Source organism: Equus quagga, chromosome 2, assembly GCF_021613505.1.
Source record: "Equus quagga isolate Etosha38 chromosome 2, UCLA_HA_Equagga_1.0, whole genome shotgun sequence".
In the NCBI taxonomy this organism is placed as follows: Eukaryota; Metazoa; Chordata; class Mammalia; order Perissodactyla; family Equidae; genus Equus; species Equus quagga.
The window spans coordinates 125,298,022-125,315,318 of NC_060268.1; the positions used below are offsets into that span (position 1 = coordinate 125,298,022).

The 17,297-nt window shown below is 57.1% G+C and overlaps 1 protein-coding gene across 1 annotated transcript in view; it reads right to left on the reverse strand.

The window, feature by feature from the left end:
• The window catches only part of CHST3 (carbohydrate sulfotransferase 3), a 38,417-nt gene extending 22,053 nt beyond the window's left edge, over positions 1 to 16,364 (reverse strand). Inside the window, exon 1 of the mRNA XM_046654213.1 lies at positions 15,904 to 16,364. The gene's annotated coding sequence lies outside the window, so the exon portion shown is untranslated. The remainder of the gene's footprint in view (positions 1 to 15,903) is intronic.
• Positions 16,365 to 17,297: the final 933 nt, after the last annotated feature.

Consider the following 17,297-nt stretch of genomic DNA (forward strand, 5'->3'; position numbering starts at 1 on the left):
ACTCTCTAGACCTCTTTATGTCTCACACTCCTTCTCTAAGGAACACCCATGGCCCCCAAAACAAGGTTCTTGGAGAGTCTTGGGAGAAACATGCTTTGGAGGCACAAGGCAACATGTTGCCGGCCTCCCGGGAAATGGGAGTCCGCTGGCTGTCCCAGATGAACAGCTGTCGCTGGCTGCAGGTGACAGTGAGCAGAATGCTGTTCCTGGTCCCAACCCTGCAGTTCTGAACAGGAGCTGGGCGGCTGCAGGGGGCCAGATCTCAGAGACTGAGTGGGCCTAGGAGACAGCACCGTGAAATCAGCAAAGGAGCAGAGATGGCGCCCTGTGGGCTCCATTCCTCCAGAATCAAGTTCAAACTCTTCCACATAGTGTTCCACCTAGAGCCAATCTGGCCCACCCTGGCTTTCCAATTGGTCTCCCCACCCTTCTCCTGACACCCACCCCCTGCTGGCCAAATGGGCTCTACCACTAGCAAAGAGCAGAAGGGCAGAACGTGGCAGAGATGTGATTTGAACCCATGCTGTCTGGCTGCAAGAGGGGCAGTGCGGCAAGGCGGAGAGAGTACTGATTAAGGGGTCCAACACACCTGATTTCTTCCCTCAGTCCTACCACCACTAGCTGTGTGACCCCAGGTGACTGCCTCACCTCTCTGTGCCTCATCTGTAAAACAGGATTAGTAATAGCCTTGTATTAGTTTCCTAAGGCTGCTGTAACATATTACCACAAACTCCGTGGCTTAAAACAACACACATTTATTATCTCATAGTTCTGAACGTCAGAAGGCCAAGACCAGTTTCGCTGGCCTAAAATCAAGGTGTGAACAGGCCTGCGTTCCTTCTAGAGGCTGTAAGGGAGAATCCGGTTCCCTGCCTGTCCCAGCTTCCAGAGACTGCCTGCTTTCCATGGCTCAGGGCCCCTTCCTCCATCTTCAAAGCCAGCAACTGCTGGTTGAGTCTTTTTCTTGATGCATCACTCTGACCTCTTCTTCTGTAGTCAAATCTCCCTTTCATAAGAACCCTTATGACTCAGTGGGCCCACTGGATAGTCCAGGGTAATCTCCCTATTTCAAAAGCCTTAACTTAATCACACTTTTCCATGTGAGTTGCCATATCCACAGGTGCAGGGGACTCATAGGGGACATCTTTGCAGGGCCATTACTAAGCCTTCCACAAACACCTACCTCATGAAATGGGACATGATATGTTAAACGCTTAGCACAGTGTTTACCCAACAGGAGGCCTGCCATGCATAATCCATCTGGGCATGAGAATCACTCTGGGAGCTTTTACAAATTATCAGTGCCGGGATCCCTGCTGAAGACTTGGGATGTGGGCAGGCTGTGCAGTGGAGTTTTTATAAGCTCCCTAGGACTCGGGGCAGCAGGGGCGGGGTTGGCTATAATAAGCACTCAGTTCATGTTAGCAGTTATTCTTATTCCCCACAGCTTCTTAGCACCAAACCTCAGTGCCCAGGAACTGGTCAATGGATGTTTGTTGAATAAGACTGAAATGAGTCACTTCTGGGGCCCACACTGCCCCTGGGCTGGGGTAGGAGGGGTGAGACGGTTTGTCACTGCTGCATCAGGGCCTGAAGAATGAGGTTCTGTGGGCAGACAGAGGCCGAGGCCTCCAGATCAACCTCACACCAAAAAATGGCTGACTGGGGGCCTGGAGTCCTTCCTCCTCCCCAAAGGCCAGTCAAGGGGGGCGCCCCGGGCAGAACCCAGCCATCAACGGGCCATTGTTAACGGAACAGAGGGGCTCTGTGCCCAGTTAACACTTCCCTCCCTCCCGAAGCTGCTCCCAGCTGAGGGCTGGCTTCGGGAGGACTGTGGGGCTGGGAGGAGGCCCCAAGGCTACGCAGGGGGAGGACTTAGGGTAGAGGCTGAGAGTTCCCTGGCTGGAGGAGCAGAGGCAGCTTGGAACATAGGCCAGTCTCAGAAGTCAGCAGGCTGGAAAGCTGGGGTGCTGATGTGGCCACTCAGCTGCAACGCCAGAAGAGGCCGTAGTTAAAGCTGGAAATCCAGGGACGGCCAGTGAAACCCACTAGACCCCAACCAGAGCCAGAGGCACAGCTTTCCCCATGGGGTGGTCATGCTTGACCTGCTTTCTTCCCTTTAAAAAAACAGAAAGGTGAAATCCACATGGTAAATGGCTCCTTTCATTGCCGACAGAAGAACAGTGTTTTCAAAAGCACTGGGAGGGTTTTATGTTCTGCAGGCTTGGGATTTAAGAGGCAGGTAATTCAACCAGGGCTGGGCATAAATGTCCCTTTGCTTACAGACCTTTTCTGCATTCAGCACTTGATATTAATAGCGTGAACTGCATTTCAGACAGGACCTGACCAGCATCCTCAAAAATGTCGGAGACTCACAATTCTTGTGTTAGCCATCAGCCATTCTCATCTGTTGAATAAAGCAGATCCTTTGGTAGTCTCTGCCAAAGGAGTACATTGCCTTAAAAAATATTCTAGGAGAGTGGGATCTCAGAGTGGGGTTCTGGACTAGCAGCAGCCGCCGCAGGCCCTGGGAACTTGGTGGAAAGCACATCCCCGGGCCCCTCCCTGGACCTCAATCGGCATCCCTAAGGGCAGGCACAGCAGGCCGTTTCAACAAGGTTTGCAGGTGAGTCTGGATGCACGCTAAAGTTCAAAAATCGCTGTTCTAGAGCAACATTTTCAGGCTGTGCAATCAATTTGGTAGGGCAGACCACCTTTTTTTTTTTAATAGAATAGAACAGAATTGTATAGAATAGAAAATATCACAGAGCACCATGTGTCATAAGAATACATATGGATTTCATAAGACTTTTGTTTCAGTAATGTGTGTGTCTCTGTCTGAGGTTTTGGTCTAAAAAGACTGAAAGCCACTGTTCTAGGGCTGGAATGTACTAATTTCAACCAGCTCCCCTTTTGCAATTTGTCTGAGCTGGGAGGCTGCAAGGATCACGGCGTGAGACTTACCCACACGGTGCACTCACGCAGGCCGTGAACAGATGAGAGGGGCTGCTTCGGGGCAGACAGCCTCTACAACGCTGGCCTGAAGCTAAATAAAACTGTGCATTTTCCCCACGTTTATAAGACTTCCTGTCCCTCTGCTGCCCCTCGTCTGCGTGCATACGCCTGGAGAAGTGTGTGGACCAAAGCACGAACCGGTTCCACTGGGGATGGGACTGAGAGGTGATTTGTTGCTTCCTTCTCTGTTTTTGTCCATTTTACTTGAATTTTGCACACCAAGCATCTAACATTATTAGAAAAACAATAAAGTCGTAACTCAAAAAAAATACAAAGCCGAGGTCCATCTCCGTGTGGAAAGAGAGGAAAGGGAAGGCATTCCCAAGGGAGGGCAGGCAGCCATCAGCCAGGGCCGGGCCACCAGGCCCACCACCCGTGCCCCACCAAATTCTCCCTGTCCCCTAAGGCTGGGCCCAAACCCCTATGTCCCTAGAGCCCTCCTGATTCAGCCCCCACAGCCATAATCTATCCCCCAGAGGAAAAGCACTGTCCCCTCCAACCCAAACACCTCTCTCTCCTCCTTAGAAAGCTCTTTCGTGACTCCCGGTTCCCACGCCAGCCCTGTGAGCAGCCTGGATCCTTACCACTGCCCTCTCTCCTTCGCCATCCAGATGAGAAGGGGAGGTTCTGAGAAGCTAAGTGACCTGCCCAAGGTCACCCAGCTGGAGGTGCGAGGCCAGGACTTGAAGGGCTGGGTCTGCTGACGTCAAATCTCAGGCACATTGCTCTCCTGGCACTATTTATTTCTCTACCTCATGCCATTCTTATCACTTTCCATTTTGAATTAGACTTAACATTTGCTGTACAGCACCAAATAAATATCTAAGGAAATAAGGAAGGAAGGAGGCAAGGATGCAGGGAGTGAGGGAGGGAGGGAGGGAGGGAGGGGAGGGGAGGAGGGCAAGGGAGAGGCTGGGAAGGGAAGAAGGGGAGGAACGGGGCACAGGGGAGGCCTCTGATCACATTCGGGCTGTGAGCGGAGAAGGGTGGCCCATGCCTGTGTGAGCCCCACACCAAGGGGACTCTGGACACGCAGCCTGGCCAAGAGGCAGCCTGGTCTGGTCAGATCACCACCACCAGGCCCTGACCCCACAGGCCTCCGCTGCAGGCCCCTGCCCAGCCAGACGAGAGGGGAAGATGGAGAAGGGGTGGCTGGGAGGGCAGGGTGAACCCTGAGGGGCCATGCTGGGGCTGCAGGGGACAAGGGAGGTGGAGGCCTCCTTAGTGTCGTGTGGGTGGAGTCAAAGGTGATGCTGAGGGATGGGGCTGGGGTGTGGCAGCCAGCGCAGTCTTGAGGGAGCAATTGCTTAGCATGACAGGCAGTATCACACTAACATCCCGGCAGAGCTCGGGGCAGAGTGGGGCTCTGCAGGCCCCCTGCTATTTCCCAGGCTGCTATTTTCTAGGTTGTGCCTCAGTTTGACCAGTGGTGGAACAGGAAGCCCAATAATTACTCTTTTAATTGTTAAAACTGGACGATTTAAGAGCAGTTCACACACAAGAAACTGATAGCACGGGCTGCCTTTGGGAGAGATCTGGATGCCATGGGCAGGCATGGGAAGAGATTTCCCCATATATCCTCTGTATCCTTCCACTTTTGGACCATGGGCATGTGCTTTTTCTTTTTCTCCTGAGGAAGACTGGCTCTGAGCTAACAACTGTGCCAATCTTTCTCTTTTTGCTTGAGGAAAACTGGCTCTGAGCTAACATCCATGCCAATCTTCCTCTATCTTTTATGTGGGTCACCGCCACAGTATGGTTGCCAACAAGTGGTACAGGTCCGTGCACCTGGGAAGTGAACTGGGCCGCCAAAGAGGAGTGTGCCAAACTCAACCACTAGGCCACGAGGCTGGCCCCATGTATTGCTTACTTTATAAAATTTAATCAAACTAAAAAACAATAAAAGCAGCTACCAGTTTTCCACCCGTGGAAGTAGAGGCAAAGTTCTTTTGAGGTGAGACACTGTCATTTTGGAAAAGTCATTTTAACAGGCCTTTGAATTGAAGCAGAAGCAAAGCCAGAAAGGAAGATTTGGGGCAACAAGAAGCGAGGCCCCCCTGCCACTGAGCTTCACAGTCTACAAGCTCTGCAAGAAAAGCGAGGACTCCAGAAACGACTGAGGAGGAGGGCAGTGGCCCCCGGAAGCCTGAGGGGAGCAGGGGCTGCGTCAGGAGGAGCTGCCCTGTACTGCAGATTGTGGAATCCTGGGGTGTCCAGGGCGTCCTCGGGGAGGGCAGCTGGAGAGGTGCCAATCACACGGGACTTGGGCATTAAAGGGGATGAGGGACCCCTGAAGGCTGCAGACCCCACAGACCTCTGGGAGTCTGGTACCTGTCCACTGAGAGCAAGGCAACATGTCACACGCTGGGTAATCCCCGAGGCCAGGCCTCTCGTGGAGACCCTTTATCTCCAGGCCCTTTCATGGACAACACTGCTAGGACCGGGTGAGGCTGGCACTAGGGCAGAGGAGGAACCTGCCCCACCCCCAGCACTCCAGGGTAAGCCCCTGTGGCTTCAAAAGTGCTCCCAGGAAACCGTGGCTCACGGCCCAAGAGGAACCAGAGCTGTCCTCTCACTCCCAGGGTCCTTCACCCTGCAGCACAGCCCCGGCGCCTGCAGAGTGAATCAGAAACGCAGGCCAGAGAGCAAAGCCAGCCCCACGCTCAGTGCGGAGGCCGCATAACCCCTCCCTCCTTGCGGCTCTCCCTGCAGAAAGAAGACTTCGTTCCTCCCCTTTCCGACAAGTTCAGGCGAGCCAGAAACCTCTCTAAGTCTCAGCATCCTCGCCTGGAAAATGGGGCTAGGCTGGCCTCCCCTGCGAGGCTGTGGCGAGGGTGGAGGGGCCGCTCGCAGGGCCAGCCCCTGGCCCCTCTCTCCAGCTGCTGCAGCTGGGCAGCCCAGGAGTCTGGGTGCAGCTGCAGCAGCTGGCATCCTGCGCCCACAGCCTGAGCTGAGGACGCTGGCACTCGGCCTCTCGCTTGCCTCACACTCCTTTTCCAGGTGGGGTCCACCAAAAACAGGACAGGCGCCCCCTGTGCCCCCATGCTCCCTCCAGAGGGCAGAGTCTCACCCCAAATGGCCACGTCAGCAGGGTTTGCGTGGCCAAGGAAGCTGGGCACTCTCTGCCACCTCGTAACCCACAATCTTCAAGCTCTGGGGAGTGACCTGCACTCAGACGAAAACTCTCCGGGCACTTCCTGGCTGTACTGCACCATCTGGCAGCACAGGTTCAGTACACCCCACCTCCTATGATTCTCTGGTGGCTTCATTTGTGGCTGGATTGTGGAATGGCTAAGAGCATTGGCACATCTGGAGTTGGACCACCGAGGGTTTGAATTCTGGCTGTGTGACCTTAGACATGTCACCTAACCTCTCTGGGCCTCAGTGTTGGCATCTGTAAAGTGGGGCAACCTCATGCAATTAGACTAATGCAAATAAATCACTCAGTCTGAGGATGTCTAGTACATAAAGAGCTCTCAGATACTCAACTATGCCATCCAGGAAGGCAAAGGCGTCTGGGACCTGGCACAGTGCTGGGCACACAGCTCAACCAGACTTTACTTTTTTCAACTGATTCCAACAGAATAGCAGGCACCATTCTCAAAGGAAAAGCAACTCTAACACTCAGCACAGGCTCCTGAGCTGCCCCTCCTCAGATTTCCAACCAGAGGCCCTTCCCAGAGCTCTTCGTGCCCATCACGGCTCCTGCCATGAAGCTCCTGCCTCAGCTGAGTTTATGAGTGGGGGTGGGGCAGGGGCCCAGGCAGGGAGGGGAGGGGTGGTCAGGTGAGGACAGCAGTTGGGGAGGGGAATCCAGGACAGGAAGCTGGGGAGCCGCCCTGCCCCTGCTACTTGGGGTACGAGGGTCCCCTGGAAGGACTCTGGGCAGGAGGTCAGCAGGAGGCCCGTGGAGGGCAGCCCAGCAGGTGGGCAGCAGCAGCGAGACTCAGCAGGGTCAGGTTTTCCCACACTGACTCCATGGCTCGCCCTGGGCCGTGAACCGCGAGCTGTGTGCTGTGCCTCACGGCCTCCTCATCCCCTCGCCTCCGGCTTGCCTGCACCTGTCCTGGCCTCCCTGCCCAGGGGCCCACGGCTACAGCATCTACGCTCTGCTCCTGGCGGCAACCCCAGCCCAGGGCACCGCCCCATGCTGCCTCCGCCCTCTCTCTCCACTCTCCACGTTGAGGGGAGACCTAAGTGCCAGACATAACTGGGTTTCACGACTGCCTCTGACTCCTCCTGGCTGAGTGACCTTGGACGGGTTACTCTGCCTCTCTGAGCCTCAGTTTCCTCACCTGTAAAATGCAGACATCATTAACAACATTGCTGAGTTGTACGGGGCTTTGTGAGAATGTCTGTAAAGTACTTGGCACAGAGCAGGTGCGTAGCCAATGGAAAGTATGACATTCAAGGGCCTCTATGGTCTGTCTGACCTCAATTTACTTTACTAGCAGAATTTTTTTTAAAAAAGGATAATAGCTCACTCTTCCTGATGATCACTGTGTGCCAGGCACTTGTACAGAGACACATTTTATTCTCATATCACCCCCAAGTGGGGGGGTACTATTAGTATCTCCATTTTACAGATGAGAAAACTGAGGCACAGAGAGGTTAAGCAACTTGGCCACGATCACACAGCCAGTAAGTGGGGAGCTGGGTTTCCCACACAGGCAGCCTGACTCTGGAGCCTGCATATGCAACCAGGACTCCATCCTGCCTCATATCTTTCTCTCTCTTCTTACATCCTACAAATTACAGTTCAGTCCAGCTGGACTCCTCACCATCCTCTGCATTCAATCTGAACTCTCCCATCCCTGGGCATCTGCCCAGGTTCCCTTCTTGCACTGAAATGCCCACCTCCTCCATGAAGCCACCTTTGTGGGCTCATCTAGTTGGACCTGAAGGTGGTTAATTGTGACCAAGTCTCCTCTCGTTTTCCAGCCTGGAGGCACCTTCTGCTGTCCCCAGCCCACCTCGCGCTGCATCAGCATGAGCAGCATGACAGTGCTGCCCTGGCCGGAGCTCCCTCAGATGCGCTCCCCGGGTGGTGTGGAGGAGAATTCAGCTCTCAGGGCCCCACAGCTTCTGCGTGGAAAGCTTGAGGGCTGCAGCTGAACTGCCCCCAGGAAGGCCGCCTGCCAGATGGGCTTCCTTCTCTCTGCTCAGGGGAAGGGACTCAGCCACTGGGGGTCTCCACTGCCTGGGGGCTGGGGCTGAACCCTGTAGAGGCTGAACGGATGTCCATCCACCAAGGGGAAAGGACTGAGAACCACTTGCTGGTGAGGTTGAGCTGTGGGGCCCACGTGCAGCCATCCACCAGCCACCTAATTCAAGGTGACCTCTCAGAGGGTTTCAGGCCCATCCTCAGGATCCCAGCCCAGCACCCGCAGGGTACTGACGGCAAGAGGTCCCACTCTCCCACTCCCTCCCTGGCCCATACAAGGCCTCTGGTCCACATCGGCTGCCCCCTCCCACTCACCATGACTCCCCCTACCTCTGCCCAGACACAGATCACTCCCTAACAGGACATCCTAGCTGGGAGGGTGGGCACGGTTGCATCTCCCCAGCCAGCAGCTCCTGGAGGGGCAGATCCATGCCTCCTTCCTCCCGGGGCCCTGTGTCACATCTGTCACTCATGGTTCCACAATCAGGTGTGGGCACTCATTGCGTGCCTGGGGCTGTGCTAAGCACTGGGGATGCAGAGGTGAACAAGGCAGATGCTGTCCTGCCTTGCAGAGTCACTACCCAGTGGAGACCACAGGCCATGAAACCAGCAGTGGCTAAGCAGGGTAAGCGTGGGGACGGGAACGTGCAGGTAGCCATAGGGAGGGCCACTGACTGGACTTCCAGAAGGTGACATCCAAGCTGAGGTTGAGGATGAATGGGAGCTGGCCACAAGAGAAGAAGGAAGGACACAGTGCTCTGGGCAGCCGGAAAGGCGACAGAGAGCAGGACACACGCGTCTGGGAAAGGAGGGCAGTTTGGAACTTGGAACCTCAAGCACCAGGTGAGGGCTGATGAAAGAAGAGGCAGCGGGAACATTCATGGAAGATCACAGGCCCCGGGAAGCCGGTCAGCAGCCCCAGCAGCTCGGCGCTTGCTCCAGGGTGGGGTTTCAGTCTTGTTGAAACAACCATCGGGGAGACAGAGGCCGGATCTGCCAGTTCCTCCTTGCTAAGAGTTCTCCTTGCTAATTCAAACCCCTCCCACGGCTGTCTACACACTCCCTGAGGTCCAGGCGTTGCCAAGGGAGGGCAGCAGTCAGCAGTCGGCCAGCCCTGCGAAAGAGGCTGCGGCACCACCAGGGGTGCCCCGCGCAGGTCAGCCTGCCACTTGCAGTGGGCGCAGGGGCTGGGGCTACCCCGGAAGCCAGCCTCCCCAGAGCTTCGCCGCCAGAACCCAGTGGCACACACCGGTCAAGGTTATGAAGTGACTGTGCCTGTGTGCCGCCCTCCTCGCGGGCTGCAGCTGCAGCAGGACAGACACACAGGCAGGTGTCACGCGGGGCCAGGAGCGCTGACTTGAGGCAGGCTGCGGGCTCGGCGGGCCTCGCCCTCATAGCTCTGAGATACGGCCGTGCTCCGCCTGTTGCTTCTGCTCGCCGACTGGCCAGTGACTGTTCAGGGCCGAGGACGCTGTTCCAGCCCCAGGCTTCCCACGAGGGCGCCGGCCGGGCAGGGCCAGCACTGCGCCAAGGCCTGGGCTCCCGCCGACGCCCGAGGAGGAAAAGCGAAAGAAAACCAGCGTCTTTCAGAAGAAAAGACTGGTGCCTGAGCTTTGTGGTCAGGAGTGTTTGGGTTCTTTGTCCCCCCACTCCCCCAGCACGACCTCCCTTCCTGCCTCGGCCTCTAGGCCTCCACCTGGGCCCTAGGGTCCGTCCTAACCCGGCCGCGAGATCCCTGCCGGAATCGGCGCAGCCTCGGCGGGGGCGGCCCGCTTTGTTGTCAAAATATTTCCTCAGATAGCCCTGCCTTGGCTCAGACAGTTAGCACTTTCCAGAATCCCGCAGATGGTGACGCAGCTGGAGAGGAAGGGGGAAGAGGGAAGCGGGGAAGAGTGCGGGAGAGGCCCGGCCGAATCTCAGGGTGCCGTGTCGGGGGCGGGGTGGGTGTGGACAGGGCGCGCACACAGGGCGGAACGCGGGTCGCCCTGGACAGGGGGCTTCCACACGTCCGAGCTGGGGAGCCTTCGCAGGAGCCAGAACACTCCTCAGAAGCCTGATGTGTGGAACAGACAAGTGGAGGAGAGGCCTGGAGGCCCCCTCCCATCAGGCCCGCCGAACTCTGGGGCTCCATGGAACCTCCTGCGAAAACCCCTGGTACTAAAGGAACTACCTCCTTCTATGGGGGAGTTAGTGCCCACGTTGTTCTAAAATAATGAGCTTCCTGAGGGGAGATGAAACGCCCTTTCTAGTAAATTCTAATTCGAGTCTAGTACAGCGAATGCCACACATCCTGAGAACTAGGGCTCAGAAAGGACAAAGTGATGGATCCCATTCGCTGACAAATTTGTGGGTACCTCTCTGAGAAGTCTTGTGCACCTGGATCTGAATATCTGGGGTAGAGAGTATGTGGTAGATGACATTTATAACACATACCTAGCTCCCACTACCTATGGGCACGTTTCTAAACTCCTCACACATGTTAATTCATTTACAGCCCAATTACCTCTGATCTATTACCATCCCTCTTACCGATTAGAAAACTAAGGCCCAGAGAGGTTAAGTAACATGCCCAAAGCCACATAGCTACCAAGCAGTACCGCGGGCATTCTGGCTTTAGCATACGTCTCTTAGCCATTACGTAGTTTGCCTTTTGTAATGACTGTGTCCCAGTGTTTGTGTATCTGTGTATGTGTGCATGCACTTGTGCCTACAAACATTGTTTTGGTGTGTAACGTGTCCGGCTGTTTACTGAAGTATTTGAGGGGGCATGAGCGTGTGTATTTTGGCCCAGGACAATGTGTGTGACGGTCTGTAAGTATGTTGGTGTGTAGTCTCCCTCCCACCAAGGCTGCAAGCCGGTGGGCGCACCCCTCCAAGTTCCCCCCCAGCAGTCTGGCAGCACAGGACAAAGGGGCTCCTCACCCGGAGGCAGGACCCAGAGCCTTCTGGCAGTGCCTGCCCCCAGATCCCAGAGGCGGGGTCTGCCGGCCCAGCTCGGCACAGCACAGCCACATACAATGGGAAGGCCCCTCAGCCACTCCCCGGGTCTGAGATGGGGCCCTCGGCTGCCAACCCTGCTAAGGAACTGCCTCCACCCTAGGGCCCTGGTTCTTCCCTCCTCACTGGGGGCTGGGTTTTAGAGGGGGTCAACGGAATAAATTGAAGTTATTAAGTTATCACGAATCTGCTTCCTACCCCACAGACACAGTAACTTACAGCAGTGCTGGAGCTTCCGGAGACCACTGGTCAGTGAGAACTTACGCCACCAGCACCCTAAGCTGGTGTGACTCCGGTCAGAAGCAAAGAACCGGCCATTCTCGTTAGTGCGGGAAGCCCTACCACATAACTGCATGCTTTTTGAGGGTTTCTTCACATGTGAGTCCCTCAGGGGGACACAACAGGGGAAAATTAGCCTTGGGCCATCCACTCTAAGGCGATCTTTTTTTTTTTTGAGGAAGATTAGTCATGAGCTAACTGCTGCCAATCCTCCTCTTTTTGCTGAGGAAGACTGGCCCTGAGCTAACATCCATGCCCATCTTCCTCTACTTTATATGTGGGACACCTACCACAGCATGGCTTGCCAAGCAGTGCCAAGCGGACCCGAGATCTGAACCGGCGAACCCCAGGCCACCGACAAGCAGAACGTGCAAACTCAACCACTGCGCCACTGGGCCGGCCCCAAAACCGATCTTTAAGACACAAAGCTTCCTCAGACACCACAAAACTGGGAAAAGCCCCACCATTCTCCGTTATCAAAGTCAAATTCACCAATGAGAGGCCACCCTCTGCCTCCCTGAGCAGGGCCGAGGCTGGGAGACTTACTCAGACGCAGCGGGAATGGGCCTGAGCTGCTGTCCCCTGCGCGCAGTCTTTTCTCCCACATGCTCCTCCTGTCCCCAGCTGCCAGCATCTGTCCCACAGCACAAGAACAGGCCAGCAGTGGCTGTGTTCCCTGAGTTTTGAGGTTCCAAAGTCAAGGAGGAGGGCTGGACAGAGAGGGCAGGAAGGAGGGAGCTAGTGAAGGCAGCCAGTGAGCCAGGTGTAACCATGGGAGGCCAAACCGAGCTTCCCAGGCCGGCCTCCTCCGAGAGGGCTGTTTACTTGCGGCATTCAGGAGAGGCTGAGCTGGGAGCTGGCTTATTTATTTTCCACACTTTTCCTCCAAGTCCTTTTCAGAGAGTCCTCCGGAACCCCAATGATCAATTTCCCAGGGCCCCGAGAAACTCACAGCCCCTCAGCACACAGCCATCTGTGGGGTGGGGGCTGTGGAGGGGAGCGGCATAGAAGCAGGGACATGAAGGCACTGGTGCTCAGGGGCTCTCATGGCCTGCCCCCTCCCTCCATGCTGGCGGGGGGGGGGGGGGGGGGGGAGTGGGCAGGGGAGTGCAGGAGCTGCCCGCCAGATTCGGGGCAGTGGAGACCAAGGCTGCATGTGTCTGCCTTCAAGCACAGCACAAACTGTCCAGCCTGCCAAGCAGCCCAACACCCAGCTGTGGAATGCATGCACTCAGGGCAGGATGAGCAGCATTCTGTCACCTGTTCAGGCATCAGAGAAGAAAAGGTGACAAGCATTTCTGTTTAACGAATGAAAATGAGAGCTGTTTTCCTTTCCTCCTGCGTGACTCCACTAAGGGCAGAGACCTCTCTGGGTGGCTCCTCCCGGCTAAGATTCCCTTGGCTCCCCTGTGTTACCACTTCTCAGCAGAGGCACTCACAGCCCCTCCCTGGACTTCACCCATCATCTGACAACGTCCCCAAGTACCCACACGTGTCAGACACTGGGACAGAGCCAGGGGGAAAGGACAAACCGTCCCCGTCTCTCGGGCAGGGATAGGCAGCTTCTCCCCACACCCAGTCTCCCAACTTCCATCCTGGACAGCAAGTCCACTCCACAGTATGGGGGAGAGGGCTGCAATATCTTTGCAGCTCAGCACTGTGAAGGCTCTCAGAACCCACCAAGGTGGGCCTCCTGTGGGAGGTGGACAGGCGCTGGCCCGGCAGTGCTCATCCTCTGCTCCTTGCTTCCTTTTAAGGTTGCCAGCTTTTCCTATACTATGGACACCTATGTCAGAGGCTCTTAGGGCAGAGAGGGGGGTGGGCAGAGCAGTGAAGACCCTACCCCAACAGGGGTAACACCTCTCAGCCCTTGGGGGAGCACAGAATACCAACCAGACTGAACACTCGCCTGCCCCAAAGTGCCTGCAGGGGTGTTCTGAAGGCAGCATGGCTGGCAGTTCCTTGGCTTCCTGACCTCGCGCATCCACTGCACCTCTCTGAGCCTCATTTCCTCATCCGTAAAGTGGGGATGATAACCACTGTCCCTCTATGGGGCATGTGTGAGAATGCGTAAGCTAGGGACCAGGTGAGCCGGGTGGAATACAGGGATCCATTTGAGAATGTTTATCTGGCAATTTCTCCCAAACCCAAACTTGTGAATATGGGTTCACAAGAGGTAGCTTTGTCTCCACTTCTCAGACGAGCAGAGAGTCCTCTCTCCTGGAATCACTGCAACATCTCCCTCCAGTCACTCCCAATCCACCACTGTTCCCTGACTCCAGATGGGCAGGGAAGCTCTGGCAGCCTGGTGCCCCAGGCATTGACTCCTGTGGCCCACACTCAGGCCCAGGCTGAGCGGAGTGTGTGGAAAAAGAGGACTGCAGTCAGAGGCCCAGGGCGATGCGAGAAGGGCAGCAGTGTCACTTCCCTGCTGCTGTGGAGAACAAGTAGGGACCTTAGAGACAGCCTGGCATGGTGGAGACAGCACAGGCTCCAGAGTCAGACTGTCCAGGTTCAGATCCTGGCTTTGTCCCTCACCAGCTGGGTGACCTCAAATAAGTCACTTAAATTTCCTGAACCTCAGTTTCCTAATCTGTAAAATGGTGATAAAATGTTAAACTCATAGGGATGTAAGGGCTTAACGAGATAATGTATGTAGAGCTCTTGACTCACAGAAGACATTATTAAGGTGGAAAGGTGATATTGGGAAGAGACTGGCTACAGCATTCTACCTGAAATTGGGGGTGGCCAAGCCCAGATCGCTCCCTCTCCCACCTGGGGCCACAGTTCTGGGTGCTGCCCATGTACTTTGCTAACTTCAGCATTAAGGCCATTTAGAAGCTTGAAATGCACACTGAACCTAGTCACAAAGGGGCAAGGGTGGGGGATGACACATTTCTTTGCGATTGTATGGCAGGTGGCCCCCACGTCCCTGCACACTCTCAATCCCATGCCAGGAGGCAACCATTCCTAAGACTGCCTGCACTTCCCGTCCGGGAACATGTGACGTTCCTGCTTCTTGGGAAGCTCATGCCAGCTGGCACAGAGACACCCACCCGATGCTCAGCATCGGGGCTGTGACTGCCCCTCCACCTGCTGCCACCACGGAGCCAAGTCCCTGCTGGAGGACACAGCCCCTAGACTCTTCCTGAGACTCATCTCCAGCCAGGACCACAGGAGCCAGGAAGAAACACCCCACACCACGCCCAGCTTAGCTAGATGCAGAAATGGACTTTCGTGCTGCCCCTCTTAGGGGAGCAGAGGCCAACGATGAGACTCAAGTCACTGGTGCCAGCCCACAGGGCACAGGGGAACATGCTGCTTGGGTCACTTCTCCAAACCGATCAGGCAGGGCTCCCTGGAGCCACTCAGGGTCCCCTCCTCTGCAGGAAGACCAATTCCAATCCGGCTGAGGCCCACCAGGCTTGGCGCACAGTGTGTCCTTACAGAATATTAATTATTGGTGTTATTAGTCAGCAAACAACTATTTGTTGAGTGCCCGCCATGTGCCAGGCACTGTGCTAGGTCCAGGACAATCCTTGACACATCCTTGGCCCCAGGATACCAGGGCATCCGAAAGCAAACACAACTTCAGGTGCAAGGAAAATAAATAAGGCGTCAGGACCGCGCTGGTTTCTTACACATACACACTCAGGGCTGCATCTCCTCAGCCCGTCTCCCTGGAAGTCCCTCTGAGGAAGCACATCGACTGGGGGGTAGGGTCTGTGCCTCCCTCGCAGGCCCTGTCACTGCCAACACCCAGCTGTCCAGCACAGCAGCGGCCTGCCAGCCTTTTCCACTCTGCTCACAGACCCCGGCTCGCCGGTCTGAGTTTATGAATCACTCCCTCCCCTCTCCCGGCCTCGCCTCCGGAAGGGCTGCGCACACCCAGACACATCAGCCAGACACCGAGTTTCCACACCAACTCGCTCCTGATGAACCCTGAGAACCGACTGCAACGTCTGCTTTCCCCTCCCCACTCTTCGGCCCCGGGATCCGGGCCACGACTTTCCAAAGACAAGGCAGCCCCTCCCTTGCCCGTCGCGCTTTGGGGGCTCCTCACTGGGGGGTTGCGGGGGCAGCAGACAAAGACCGTGGGTTTATTGGAGGGCAGGAGGACAACCTTGGTCTAAAGCTCCCAAACTCCGCGCTCCCGGGACTGTAAATTTCGGTCTGCGGCGTGTGCCTGGTCGGTGTGGCGTGTGCGTGGTGTGTCTGTGGCTCGAGTGATGAACCGCGTGTACCCGGCAGTTGTGAATCTGGGTGCAGTAAGTCTGGGGGTTGTGGAGTTTTCCCCGAGCCGGGAACTCCCTCTCCCACCCTCGGTTTCGGCCCCTCTTCCTCCAAAGTTTGGCGCGCGCGTCCGGACGGGGAAGGTGGGGGGCGCACGGCTGCGCGGCCTCCCCCAGGCCCCGGAGGCGGTTCCGGGACGCTGGCGCCCCACTCACCCCGGCCGCCGAGGCTCCTCCGGCGGGGGCGGATCCGACTCTCCGCGGCTGGAGTCCGGCGCCGCCAGCATCCGCTCGCAACTTTGCCCTCCTCTCGGCAGAACCCGGCAGAAGCGGCTCCGGGGCTCCGGCTCCCTCGCTGCCCGCGCTCCGCGCCCTCCAGGGGGCGGCCGCGGGAGAGGACGAAGGAGGGAGGCGCGGCCCGGCCGGTTCGCACGCCGGGAGGGAAGAGGCGCCAGGCGGGCGCCGTCCGGCGCGGCGAGCGAGCGAGCGAGCGGTCCTGTCTGGCGCCCTCCCGACTCGGGCCGAGCCGGGGAACGGCCCGCAGCGGCGGCGGGTTTCTGAACAGCGTCCAAGGCGCCTGGGGAGCCCTCCTCCTCCTCTTCTTCCTCACCCCACCCGGCTCCCACCCCGGCGCGCCCAGCAACTTGGGAACCGTTGGCGAAGTTGGCGCAGCTCGGGCTGCGCGCCGGCCCAGCCTCTGCGTGCAAGAAGGGGAGGAGAGGGAGGAGCTGAGGGGGAGGGGGAGAGGGCCCTCCCCGCCCCCGGGGAGCCGCGCTCTCCAGGACCCCTCTGTGGGCCTTTGTTCCAGGCTCTGCACCTCGGCCCGCCCCTCCCTGGGGACTCGGGGCCACTCGGATTCTCCAGAGAGGCTGGGAGGAGCTCCCGGCTCCTGGGTGGGTAGGTTGGGGGAAAGGTAGCGTAAAGATCCTCACCAAGCCTTAACCAGCCTCCCGTCCTCTCACTCCCCAGGGAGACTCTGGCTGCCCGGGCTCTTAGCCATCTCTGCCCTGGGGAGGATCTGCCCGCCCCCGCCTCGGGGCTGGGCAGGAGGGGTCCAAATGATGGTTCTCCGGCTTCCAAAGACCACAGCATCCCCTCCCTGGGCGGTCACAGGTCGCCCACTCGCCCTTCTGTGCCTTCTCGCGCCGCCAGTCCAGGCTGCCCAATGTGAGACTCGAGAACGAGAAGGAAGTAGGGTCGGTGCGGGCCAGCCGGAGCCGCTTCGCATTATCTTCCGACCCTCCCGGGCAGCTGGCACCTGGAGGGGGCGGGGGCGGCTGCCGGACGAGTGACCCGGTGGCCTCCCGCTCGTGGGGCAGTGCCCATCTGGGGAGCGCCGGCCCGGAGGTACAAGGCTAGCTTCACCAGGAGCGTGGTAAAGAGCGGGAACCGGAACACACATCGAGGCTCCCTGTTACTTGCCCGAATCCTGGTGATGCCCGCGCCTCACAGGCCTGGATTCTGGCTGACAAGGCGTTCTTCTGAGTCTTCCCAACGCTTAGCGGCGTGAGCTAATTCAGGCCTCTCTAAGACAGTGGTCCTGGCATTTAATGGGATAGTATAGGGTTTTGACACAATAAGGCATTTCCTGTAAAGGAGAAATAGGAAAA